The 12553-nt window shown below is 36.7% G+C and overlaps 1 pseudogene; it reads right to left on the bottom strand.

Annotated features, from left to right (window-relative positions):
• Positions 1 to 6285: 6285 nt before the first annotated feature.
• LOC107575742 (gamma-glutamyltranspeptidase 1-like) lies at positions 6286 to 10953 on the bottom strand (annotated as a pseudogene).
• Between the last annotated feature and the right edge of the window lie 1600 nt (positions 10954 to 12553).

Raw genomic sequence — 12553 nt, 5'->3', positions numbered from 1 at the left:
ATAAGAGAAAAACATTCTGATTGGCTAGTAATGTTAGTTTGGTTGAGAGTGAAAGCTGTGCTCCTCCCATACCATTGGTAGGCGAACTCATGGACTCGAAAGTGATAATCAACAAGATTTATTTTTTTTTTTTAAATGTAGGACTATTTTTTTCCACAGCCAAATGCTGCACGCTGGAGATCCGGCTCGGCCCTGCGTAACTTTTTAAAGGGTCATGAAACCCCCTGTTTCAGCACTGGTTAGTTCTCAGCACAGTTTTAAAAAAACCACTTTCACTAATATTCTGCAGAATAATTCATCATTAATTTATAATTTATGCCGTTCATTGATTTTGACTTGTATGTATCATAAAATTATTATGGAGGCAGCTGACGTTAATGAAATAATTTGCAGCTTTACTCGCAAACTACATTTCCTGTTCATCAATGAGGTAAGAACCAGAGCCATTATGAACCTAAATATACTTGATTAAATAAAATGTATTGAAAAGTGTAGTGTAGTAGTAGTAATAGAATATGTTTGCGGTCGTAATGATGACAGTAGCACACATAAGAGAAAAACATTCTGATTGGCTAGTAATGTTAGTTTGGTTGAGAGTGAAAGCTGTGCTCCTCCCATACCATTGGTAGGCGAACTCATGGACTCGAAAGTGATAATCAACAAGATTTATTTATTTTTTTTAAATGTAGGACTATTTTTTTCCACAGCCAAATGCTGCACGCTGGAGATCCGGCTCGGCCTTGCGTAACTTTTTAAAGGGTCATGAAACCCCCTGTTTCAGCACTGGTTAGTTCTCAGCACAGTTTTAAAAAATGCTAAAAAAAGTGGGCGTGGTGTGCAGCGCAGCGGAGGAGGGGGAAGAGGGGAGACATTTTCATTTCGCTCCCATCGAGTTAAAAACACAAATAAATGCACAGCCATTTGCAATCTGCATCGAAAACATATATATGAACGTGCTGTTGCACCTCTGAGAACTTTTAAGGCTTATTCTGTGGCGTTTATATAAGCCTTTTGACGGGTTGTGTCACAGAGCTGTAAAAACGGTTTGCTCACCAAGTGAATGAAGCGCGTTTGTGCCGAACTCTTATTACAAAGCAAAAACAAACACTCTTCTTCGATCCATGAACGTTTCTCTCAGTTATTGTGCGCGATGTCATCTCACAGTCTGAAACGTCTCTCATAGCAAATCAACACATGTTGTTGTGAATAATTAAGCGAAGCGTCTTCTCATAGGATAAGAACACGCAGTCTCATGAATAATTTAATAGACACCGACGCTTCATCGATGTACTATTAGTCCATTGCCACGTCACAAATTGTGACGTCAACACAATGTAGATTTTATACCCGGAAGATGAAAATAGCGCAAAAAAGCTTAAAATTAACCAGTTTTCTCCAACAGTTAAAATGATCGGATGCTAACATTGTCTTCTATGATGTGCAACACAAACACCTCTGCTAAAATCTCAGAAAAAGTAGTCTGGGGTTTCATGACCCTTTAATAAGCAGGGGAAATTCCCGACATTAAAAAAAAAAATACTGTTTATGCCTAGGGTGTTTGGATTGTAAGAATGCGCAGGGATACTTCAGATTTAAAAACGCTGACTTATTAGGTGATGTTTTCTCACAAAATTTGCACGATTTTCTATTAATTCAATGGAATGTATTGGAATAGTGGGGAATACCAATATGGCGGCGCCGCGGCTTCACTTTCATGAAGTCATGAGCAATCCAGTTCTCTATTAAAGATCAGTGGTTCATAAGTGCAGTGCTGCCGTGTTTACAGCGGTAACCAAGGAAATACTGTATCACTGTTGTTCTATAAGCGCCACCTGCTGTCAGAGAGTGGAATCGCATCTCATTCAGCCCGTCTGCTGTTTCTGTTTCATGCAGATGTTTTATGTAGCATAATTTCACAAAGCTAATGTCAGACCATTCTGTTTGTGCTTCAGATTTTGGAATTATACAGTCTAATATAAATCAAACTTTGCACATGTTTTTTTTTTTGGATCGATTCATGATTAAAATGCAGTCTTTGCCTCTAATTTCAAATGGCTATGAAAATTTATACAGTCTAATATAAATCAAACTTTGCACATGTTTTTTTTTTTTTGATCGATTCATGATTAAAATGCAGTCTTTGACTCTAATTTCAAATGGCTATGAAAAATCAACATGTTTTTTTTTTTGGATCGATTCATGATTAAAATGCAGTCTTTGCCTCTAATTTCAAATGGCTATGAAAATTCAAGGTGCAACACAGAGTGAAGAGTATGCAAATGTTTTTTTTAATGTGATTTTTCAATTTCTGTACTTGAACATCTACAAACATAAAAACCTAAATAACCATTTAATTTATTTGTGCTATATTTAATTGTGCTATTACTTTTAATTTGTTAATTTGTTCTTATTTACTGACTGTTCACTTGTCTTTAATAATGTTTGAACTTTATATTTGTCAGGGGTCAGTGTATCTTTTGGTCATTTGATTTTCTAATTAAAGGCATAGTTCACTCAAAAATGAAAATTATGTCATTAATGACCTTCGTTCATCTTCGGAACACAAATTAAGATATTTTTGATGAATTCTGAGAGCTCTCTGACCCGCCCATAGACACCTTAGGGTCCTAATACGATCAAGGCCCAGAAACATAGTAAGGATAAAATAATCGTTAAAATAATGCATGTAAAAGTTAAAGTTAAGTTAAATGCCGTTTTACTGGTTATGAATAAAGTAATTTCTGTTTTATCAATACCATGCAGCAATTGTGAAAAATTTTGATTTTTTTATTATTATTATTATTATTATGTTGTAAGTGCCGCTGGCAGCATACACAACAAAGAATACGCAGTATTAATAAGCTCGGCTTGCATGCCGCGTCTCTCCTGTTGAAAATGAACTGAGCTTGCGGTTCAGCACCGCCCACACATTTGAAACAAAGCATAATAAAATACTTTTTACCCATGAACAAAAATACAAAAAAATACAGCTAAATTTGTTTTTCCATTTCTTAAACAAAATGAAAAAACTAAAAATCAAACCATTTCTCGTCTCTCTTTATTTCTTTTTAAGTAGAAAATCAAATGAATAAAAGATACACTGACCGTCGGGCTAGTGGTTTTTGCTGCGGTTTCAAAATTTAAAATTGAGAATTGTAAAATTTAATTGGTATCTAAAATATTAGTATCATATAAGCTTATTTATTAGAATACAAGATAACATAGATAAAAAAACGATGATAACAGCATTTTTTTTTGGCAGGGCCAGTGAAAATGTTGGCAGGGCATGTTAAAATGTGAACCATTGGCCCAACCGGGCCAGTAGAAAAAATCTTTTATTTATTTACTTAGTAGACCAGGGGACGTCTAACCTTCTGTGGGAATTATAATAAGTAAACGAGGCAGTGTTTCAATGGCTGCAGTGTCCCCGGGTCCCTCGTCCCCTTTGTACCGCAGTGCTGACCACTCAAACAGCGACGACCTCGAACACAACTGGGCAGCTCTCAGCTGAGGGTGGTTCAACGACCGGCTGTCACGGCCGTCATTGGATTTCCCCGGGTCATTGGAGACTGCTGGCTTGAGGCCCCACAGCTCCAAAAGGTTGGTTCCGTCACACACAGAACCCCGAACAGAGTACTTGACCAAAGTGGCCTTCAGTGTCAGCCGGCATGGTTGAGTCCTCACCCGGTGCCCAATTGCTGATGTCGCGCCGCGTGTCGTCACCAATGATACGAGGACAGAGGCATCAGAGACACACACAGCCGGTGTCAGGCACGTCAGGCCAGATTATTTCAATAAGCGAGTGGGTAACGAAAGATAAAAGCGGAGGGGAGGGACAGTTTTGTCCCTCAACAAAACTGAGGGAGACAAATATATAGTATCCAAAAACAAGTCAGTATAATAATAATGTTAATAATTGTAATTAACAACAGATAAATTACAAATTTGGACACTTAAATTGGTTTAAATCAGCCATTAAGAATTGGGAAAGATAAAACAGAACTTTTTGTGTACTGGTCTAGAAGAAGAAACAGTTAAGTTGGTAACGTTACTATTACATTGCAAAGCATATGAAAAAGCAAGAGAAGAGTTTGAACAGAAAACAAAAGTCAATCATCACCTTCTTTACCATACAAGGAAGGAAAAGTTTGCCCAAAAGTCAGATTTTCCTGATTATTTACTCATCCAAATGCCATCCGAGATGTGTATGACTTTCTAGCTTCAGCCGAAGACAAGTTGTTTTGGAGGGAAACAGTCCAGGATTTTCTTTCCATCGAATGCAAATAAACGATCCAAAACCCAAACTTAAGCCGCTTCCAAGGGCTCCACATGACCCATCCGATGAATAAAGTTCTTCTCAAGCAAAACGATCAGTCATTTTCAGAGAAAAAGAGAAAAATATACACTTTTTAACTACATCCATGAGGCGACGAGCAAACGCTCTTATATAATGTCAGTTTCATTCATACTGGACGCTAGAGGGCGCTCTCTCACTGGACTCATAGAATTAAAAACCTATGACGTACAGGAAGCCCCTTATATGGACAAAGGTGTCCTGCTATCCTGTAGCTCAGGGGCAAAACCACTAGCAAGCCTGCAACATCTTTTGAGCCAGTTCTAAGGCTGTTTTATCTGGATTTTTTTTTTCTGTTAAAAATAATGCAGTGCCATCAGCCAATTGAAAAAAAAATTGACTTCTCTATCAATTTGTTTAATCCCAAAGTTGTTTAAAATTTGAATAAAGAGAAGTTTAGCAACTAATAAAAACAGAAAGGGGGGAATCAGACAACCTTGGTGAACACCACGATGGATTGCAAATCTATTGGAGGTTCCCGTTTTAAGAATAATATAACTATCAGTATCTTTATAAAACATTTCTATGATATCAAAAGTATTCCCAAACCCAAAAACTTTCAGAGAGTGAAGTAAGAAGCCATGTTCAATAGTACTGAAGGCTTTACAAAAATCTAAAAAAACAAAATAAGAGCCCCTGACTCTATCTGGTCAGAGAAGTCTAAAAGGTCAAAAATAAATGAATATTGTCACTAATATGTCTATTTTTTCATAAAGCCTGTTTGAGATTCATGAACAACTTGATCTACTCCTAATTTTAATCTTCTAGCATATAAATGCAATCAGTTTGTAGTTTCTATTCAAGAGATTAATAGGTCTCCAATTATCAATTTTAATGGGATCTTTGTGATCACTTTTAGATTTTCATGTCACAGTTTTAAGTCTAACGGTAGCCTACTGTTAGATTTATTTATTTATTTTTAGTTTTTTACATCACAGTTTTACAGTGTATGTGAGCTCAATGAAAGGAGAGTAACACTTTTTCTGTGTTAAGTGATGAATGCAGCTTAATAAATGTCTTTAACACTTTTTTCTTTTTTTACTCTGTTAACTCATAGAAGTATGCTAGTCATACCACTGCTTTAATCTCACACTGTAGAATCACACATTATTCACACATAAAAAACACAACACACTTGTGCCCTCAAAGCACGGGGCCCTGTGTGACCGCCCAAAGGACAGCCCTGCTTGTGAACAACTATTTAAATAGTCACCATCACCTGATCCCAATGGCACTAGTTTTCATTGCCACAACAAATGTATTTTAGCATATTGTTACAACAGACAATGAAAAACCCAACATTAAAGTACAAAGAGTCAAGAGCCCAACTAAAGCAAACACTGATCACAATAATGGTGATTTGTTGAAATTTCAACACTTTTTCAATTTTAATTGCGGGTGCAAAAGTAATGTTGATTCAGTGCAAATAACATTGACTAATCAACTAGTTTTAACATTTATTCAATGGTTGCTTACTATCAGGGAGGTGTCCTGATTCACTGATCACATCCAGTGTGTAATCCCTCATCAAAAGTGTGTTATTACATTAATGCACTTAAATGTTTCATTACCACAACTTTGATGCTGCAGCAATCAGTTTAAACACATCATGCACATCAAAAGTCTAACTCACTACAGACCCACAGACATCAACAATCAGCATATGAATCTCAACAATGGTGATGATCAACAAAAAGAAAAGATCAATTCTGAACTCAATTCAATTCAAGCTACTTAAAATCACATTTTACTGTTTCACTAAAATAATATGTTGTTTATGAATAGCTGCAGTTTTGGCAAACCTCCTTCAATGTCTATTTCATTAGCACCTCAGAACTAATGCACCTCCCATCAAAAACGATAGAGCTGTCATTGGACAGCAGCTTTATTATGATGGATTCAACAGCGCAGCATGAACACAGCAGCAGTGCTCAGTATCCGTCAGGATAGCCACCTTTCCTCGGGTCAGATGCAGCACAGATTGTGTCCTTCTCTCGTACAACCGCCTGGACTTTTCCTATTGAAGATGTCTTGCTTATGATGTGATTCTTCAGCTTCAAGCCATCAGTTACATTCTGCATTCACAAACACAACATTACAATAATTATCACTTTGCTGACTTTGTGAATCTGGTTATTTAAATGTCTTATATTAAACTACCTCAAGAATCCTACCTCATCAAAGCCGTCTTCCACAAGTGTCTTATTGGGATTAAACTGATTGTGAGCTCTGGGTTCTGTAACAGCTTTCTGAACATCATAGTCAAAGAACATGTAGTTCAGGATCACCTGAAATGAGGATGAAAAATATTAGCAACATTTTTAAACAATTTAACAAACACATGCATTTCACATCACAACAAATATATTACTGAAACAAATCTGTTGTTTTTGTTTACCTGAGCAACTGCAGTTGTGATTTGTGTCCCACCTGAAGCTCCAACCACCATTTTGACTTGTTTGTTGAGTTTGTCCAATATTATTGTGGGAGACATTGAAGAAAGTGGCCTTTTACCTTTGTCAAAAAAAAGTGCATGTTTATTCCAAAGGTGGTGTCATTTAATATTGTTGCACCTTTTTGTTATATATAAATACCTGGTTTAATCAGATTGTGACTTTTTTCAAAATGAAAATCTGTGAAATCCTGCATCTGGTTATTAAATATAATGCCAGTTGATCGTGACATCACCTTAGAGCCAAAACTGTGAGAACACATGAAAAATAAACACAAGAAGATCAACAAGAATAAGAGTTTCATAACAACAGACACCAAAACAGTACATTAACATACTGTTAGTAAAAATAATTAAGGTGGTCTTTTCAGAGAACTTGTTTTGGTTAAAATATATTAAAAGACAAATGTCTGACTTAATGAAAGACTGCCTCTGACTTGTCTCCCAGATTCCTGGTCCGTAATGCTCACTGACGTAAGAACAGGAGCAGTGCAAAACATAGACAAGTGTAACAGGCCCAAAACTAAATTGAGGAGCAGCACTCAATAACCTAAAGTGAGTGAGTCAGATAATGAAATCAGAATCAGTTCATCTTTCTCTTACCGTTCATTGATACTGCTGGTGACGGCCACTGCACTCCCATCTTCTGCGATGATGGACAGGTGAGACGTGCCAAAATCATCAGGAACAATATTCTCCTCCTGCTCATCATAACGGTTTTGTTCGGTGTCATCTTTAATCTCACTCCTGATGTAGTCTGCAAAGCTGTCTGAGGTCATTTTTCGAATAAACTGTGAAACAAGATTCACAAGATGCATACATATACAGTGAAAGGTTTGAGAAAATAATGTAAAATGTTACTTCAGTTAGATCAGGTGAGGCCAAAGTCACTTCAGATGTTCTGCACTTGAGATGTTTTATATAAATAAACACAATCCCTATTTATAATTAAATTATATGGTTTATTCCTACTATTCCTGCTCCCTTTTCACTTTGGCTTCTTATGTTCCTTGGTGTTTTGTATTATTTTGACTCCTGTTTTCAATAAATCTTACTCTGCATTTGGATCCAGCTTGCCCATTGTTTCTGAGTTCACCCGTCATAACATTTATAATAGGCTCTATTTATAATAATCTCTATTAGTCATTGCTTATGATCCACTAGAAGTGTGGTGCTGTTTGTTTCTACAGAGACATCACCCTGTGTCTGTATTTTATTATTTTATTCATGTTTGACTCTGTTTGGGAGGTTTTTGGTTCCAGTGCCGAGTTGCATGAATATTCATGAATTTGTTATGTGGTGGGTGTGGCTTTGTTGAAATAAAAGGAAACAAATGGAATGGAAATTACTGTTTGCTCTTCAGATCACAACTTGTTTGATGAAATATTACAAAAAGATAATGAAGGTGAATGGGCATACACCCCATTTAGACGTGCAACTGTTCATATTATCGTCACAAAAGGATAAAATGGTTTGTTTTGCATATGCTTTTATCATAACAATGGTTTGTTTTTGTTTTTTTGTGTAGCTGTAATATCAATGATACAAAAGACCAAGCCTTTACTCTTAATGGTTGTTTGTTGTATCTTTTGAAGTTCTTTCATTCCCCACCCCATCCCCCCAAAATGCATATTTTGGAGCATTACAACCAATAATACGTTACAAACATCTGACAGGGCCACAATATGTAAAGGCTGAGCTCACGTCAGTGATGTTTTCACCGTGTGGGTCTCCCAGTTTACTCCTCTCCTCATAAGCAGCACGGAAAGCCTCTATTATATGATGATATGTCAAAAGCTTATTCTCTGCTGTAGAAACATTGCTGCTTGAGAGGTTGTAACCTGAAATAAAATGTTATTATTTGAACTGAACCTTAGAACATTTTACAAGATCCAAAGAGATGTCATGCATGAGAGGATAGCTCTTAAACTTGAATGGGTTAAAGATGCACACTGTATATTTCTTTTGATCAGTTACAATTGTTGCTTTCCAGACTATATTATGATCCTCCTGGGTAAAACGCATTTGCTTCACACACACCTTTGAGTATGTTGAGAATCAGAGCGAGCACAGGTCCACCGAATGGAGCATCAGGAGCATGAAATATGTACAGTTTAATGCACACTCATTCAATACAGGCTGATAATTCTTTAGGTCTTCAAATGTTATATTCCCTCCTGTTTTATCAGAAACAAAGATCGAGTCAGACTTGATTTAATAATATTAGGTCAGAAGCCCGTCAAAGCATGAAATAACCTGCAGCATTGATATCATCCACTATATTCTGAGTCAGTGACCCATCGTAAAAGACATCTGGTCCTTTCTCGGCTATCCTCCTATAGGTGACAGCAAGTTGCGGAAATCTTATAATGTCATTTTCCTTCAAGATGGTGTTGTTTGAGTTGCAAAACACTTCACTGCAAGACAAGAAAGCAGATCAGAAGTGACAATTCAGATGCAATTGGCATATACACACCTGTAGTATTATAATAGTGTCAGAGCATTAGCCTTGTGGGCATACCTTTTCTGACTATTCTTTTTCTTGTTTACAGATAATATATTCTTACCACCATGTAGCATTATTCAGAATCATGTTCTCATTGTCTTTGATCGTTTCGGCCAGGGCCCTGCCAATCGGAAATCCCTCCCATGCCAGCTTTATGCTGGGCTCAAACAGCTCCTTCCATGGCAGTCTCCCGTGTCTTTTGTGTGCCAGTTCATAACCACGCAGTTCTCCTGGTACAGCTATAAATAACCCTGCCATTCACGCAATACACAGGAGTGGTCATTCAAGAGTTAAAATGACAAAAAGCTGTTTGTTGGTACTTTACCTGGTTTTGTATTCTGCAGGTCTTTGTCTGATGTGTTCTGTAAAGCGTTCTTTGCAGCAGTTTCTCTGGCATCAATCGTCTCCACCTTTCCTAAGGGTTAAAAAGACATTCACACCTGGTCAACGCTGTCATAGACTATAGAAAGATGGAAGACACGTCTCCACTTCCTTCCACTGTAGAAAAATGATGCTAAAACATCTCAGTCCGAGTCTGAGCAGCAGTGATCAAGAGCTGGAGCCACGGTTTCAAAGTCCCGCTCAAACTCCCGCAGACCCAATCACGACACCACGCCTTCAAATAACTCACTAAAGGCAAATTGAACAAAATGAACACTTGAACATACATCAACATGATAAGAATCTAAAATTCTGGAAACTATCTAAATTTGATTATTTAGATTATTTAGAACTATTCGTTTTCATGGAGAGGGCGAGGTTTGTGACCTATACTGCAGCCAGCCACTAGGGGGCGACTGAAATATTTTGGCTTCACTTTTCAGGGCGTGTGAGGCACATTTGGCCAACACTGTTGGTTTCCAACAAGTTTCCAGAAACTACAGCACATTCACTTCCAAGTGGATGAACCTAGTTCTTCTTTCAAGTTCCTCTCACAGAGAGTTTGCTATGCATTGTGCAGGGAATGAAAAAAAGTAGATTCACTCTACAAGTAAGCCAAGTCAATCAGATCAAGTGAATTAGATCAATGATAACTTGGAAACTCAACTGGGTTTTTAAAATGCAGTATGAAATGGGTAGACAGAAATCAACAGCAAATAAAATTAAATGTTCAATATCTTACAACACAAATGCTTAAGCTACTCTAAAAAAAAAAGCTAAGTGTCTGTATTATAAGGCAGTTATTTTCATAATACAAGATCATTAAACTTAGCTTAGTTAATGTAATGGCTGTTTTAGTCTTCCCTTTAGTTGGCCTCTGTGTTTATCCAAGTTGCCTTTTTTTCAGAACAAAACAGAAACAGGATCGAATGCTCAATCACTTCTTGTGTCTGAAAGTTTCGTTTCAGTTTTTTTATTATTAACTGCAGAAGTGCTTCAAGTGTATTTTTTTATATATATGTGAAACCACATGAACACTGATGTATTGTCCATTCAACACTGACGATTATCCTGTGTAGCCTTAGAGGATTGTTGTGGGAGTCTGGTTAGGTCTCTGAAACGTGTACATACCTGTTGATGCATTGTATATGGTGAACCCCCCCTCCTCCGATGCCCATACTGTGAGCATTAAATAGACTCACACACAGCAGAGCAGCGATAGCAGCATCAACTGCTGAACCGTTACGCTTCAGCATGTCCCTGCAAACACAAAGAGCATTATTCAGATCAACAACAATGACTACAATGACTCTAGCAATAGTCTCATTGCTCATGAAAGGAATCTCTACCAGAATCATAAATATGGCTCTTTGGAATCGTACCTCCCGATTGTAGAGCAAACCCCATCATCTGCTGCCACTGCTGCTTTATCATAGCAATGATCAGAAGGCTTTACATTCAGTGGTGTATCAGTGGATCTCACATTGGGTGTATCAGTAGCTGTTTTAGTAGATCTTCGAGTGAGTGTCACTGTCAGAGCTGTTGCAATCACAAAGGCAATGAACAGATATCTGAAAGCAGAACAGAATTATGTGCTATTTTATCATTATTATTATTATTATTATTATAATTTTTAAAATATATTATCAACTGGCATACTTGACAAAATCATGTCATGTCAGTTATTCTTTCAGTTGACCCTTTTATCGTGAAATATGGAATTTGCTAAATCCTGAACAACTACAGCTCTGAGATCAGCTAGATTTTATTTTACATTATCAAGTGTGTGTGTGTGTGTGTGTGCGTGCGTGTGCTTCATCACCTTTTCGGCTTGCTTCTGTGTAGTTCATCAAATAATTTGCAGATGAGACAACACAGGATTAAATAGCAGCTGTCCAACAGTATGAAGAACCTATACATATATATAAAAAACTTACAATTAGATTAGACTACAGTGTACAGGTGTCCTGGTTGCAGCAGATGCAGACACAGTGATACAGATTGACAGATGGATGGGTGGATGGATACCTCATGACATATGACAAAGGACCCGATGTTTCTTGATCCATGGTGTCCTGAAACAGAAATTTTATTTGTGTACATATGGATGTCTTAAGACAACAGTGAAGTGGTTTTGTATAAATCTGTGAAAATTATCATTTAAAAGTTGTTTAAAATCAGTTTATCTAAACCTAACCTTACATATCTACTGGCCAGACAGGCAAGGTCTTAAACGTTTGTTAGATTAATTATTATTATTTTTTTTACAAATCAAGCGCTTGTGCATTGCCAAAGAAGATCAGTTGCAGCTCAGCTGAAGTTGCCTGCTTTTACAACATTCAAAAGCTTGTTGTACAAGTTTTAAAAAATTCCACCTTACCTTCGTAAAGATATTCCAAATAAACCTTATAATTTCTAAGTTTGTCAAGTTTAAAGTACTTCATATAAAAGTAAATACAACTTAACTGAGTCCATTTAAAAACATTACTCAAAAAGTTAAATTAAATGATCATGAACTTTTAGTATGAAAAATGCTCACCTTACTTACATAAAATTGTTTCAACTAAACTTTACAAGTTCTAATTACTAAAACTGTCAAGTTGCAAATACTTTGATATTCTAAGTAAATACAACTTGTCAGTGCAAAAAGATAACTCGAAAAGTTGTGTTTTGTAAGAGACACCGTTAAGTGTACAAAGAAATTAGAAATAACTGGATCCAATTGCAGTGTGTTTATGAAACGAAAATAAAAGCAAAAATAAACAAGGAATACACCAAGAAATCGAGAAACACAAGAGACTAAACTGAGTACATCAACAAAACAACAATCACTAGACAAAACCTGACAATGAACACAGGA

Source organism: Sinocyclocheilus grahami, unplaced genomic scaffold, assembly GCF_001515645.1.
Source record: "Sinocyclocheilus grahami isolate Dianchi unplaced genomic scaffold, SAMN03320097.WGS_v1.1 scaffold2852.1, whole genome shotgun sequence".
NCBI lineage: Eukaryota > Metazoa > Chordata > Actinopteri > Cypriniformes > Cyprinidae > Sinocyclocheilus > Sinocyclocheilus grahami.
Note: the sequence above shows the minus strand (reverse complement) of the source record. Positions and strands in the feature narration are given on the sequence as shown.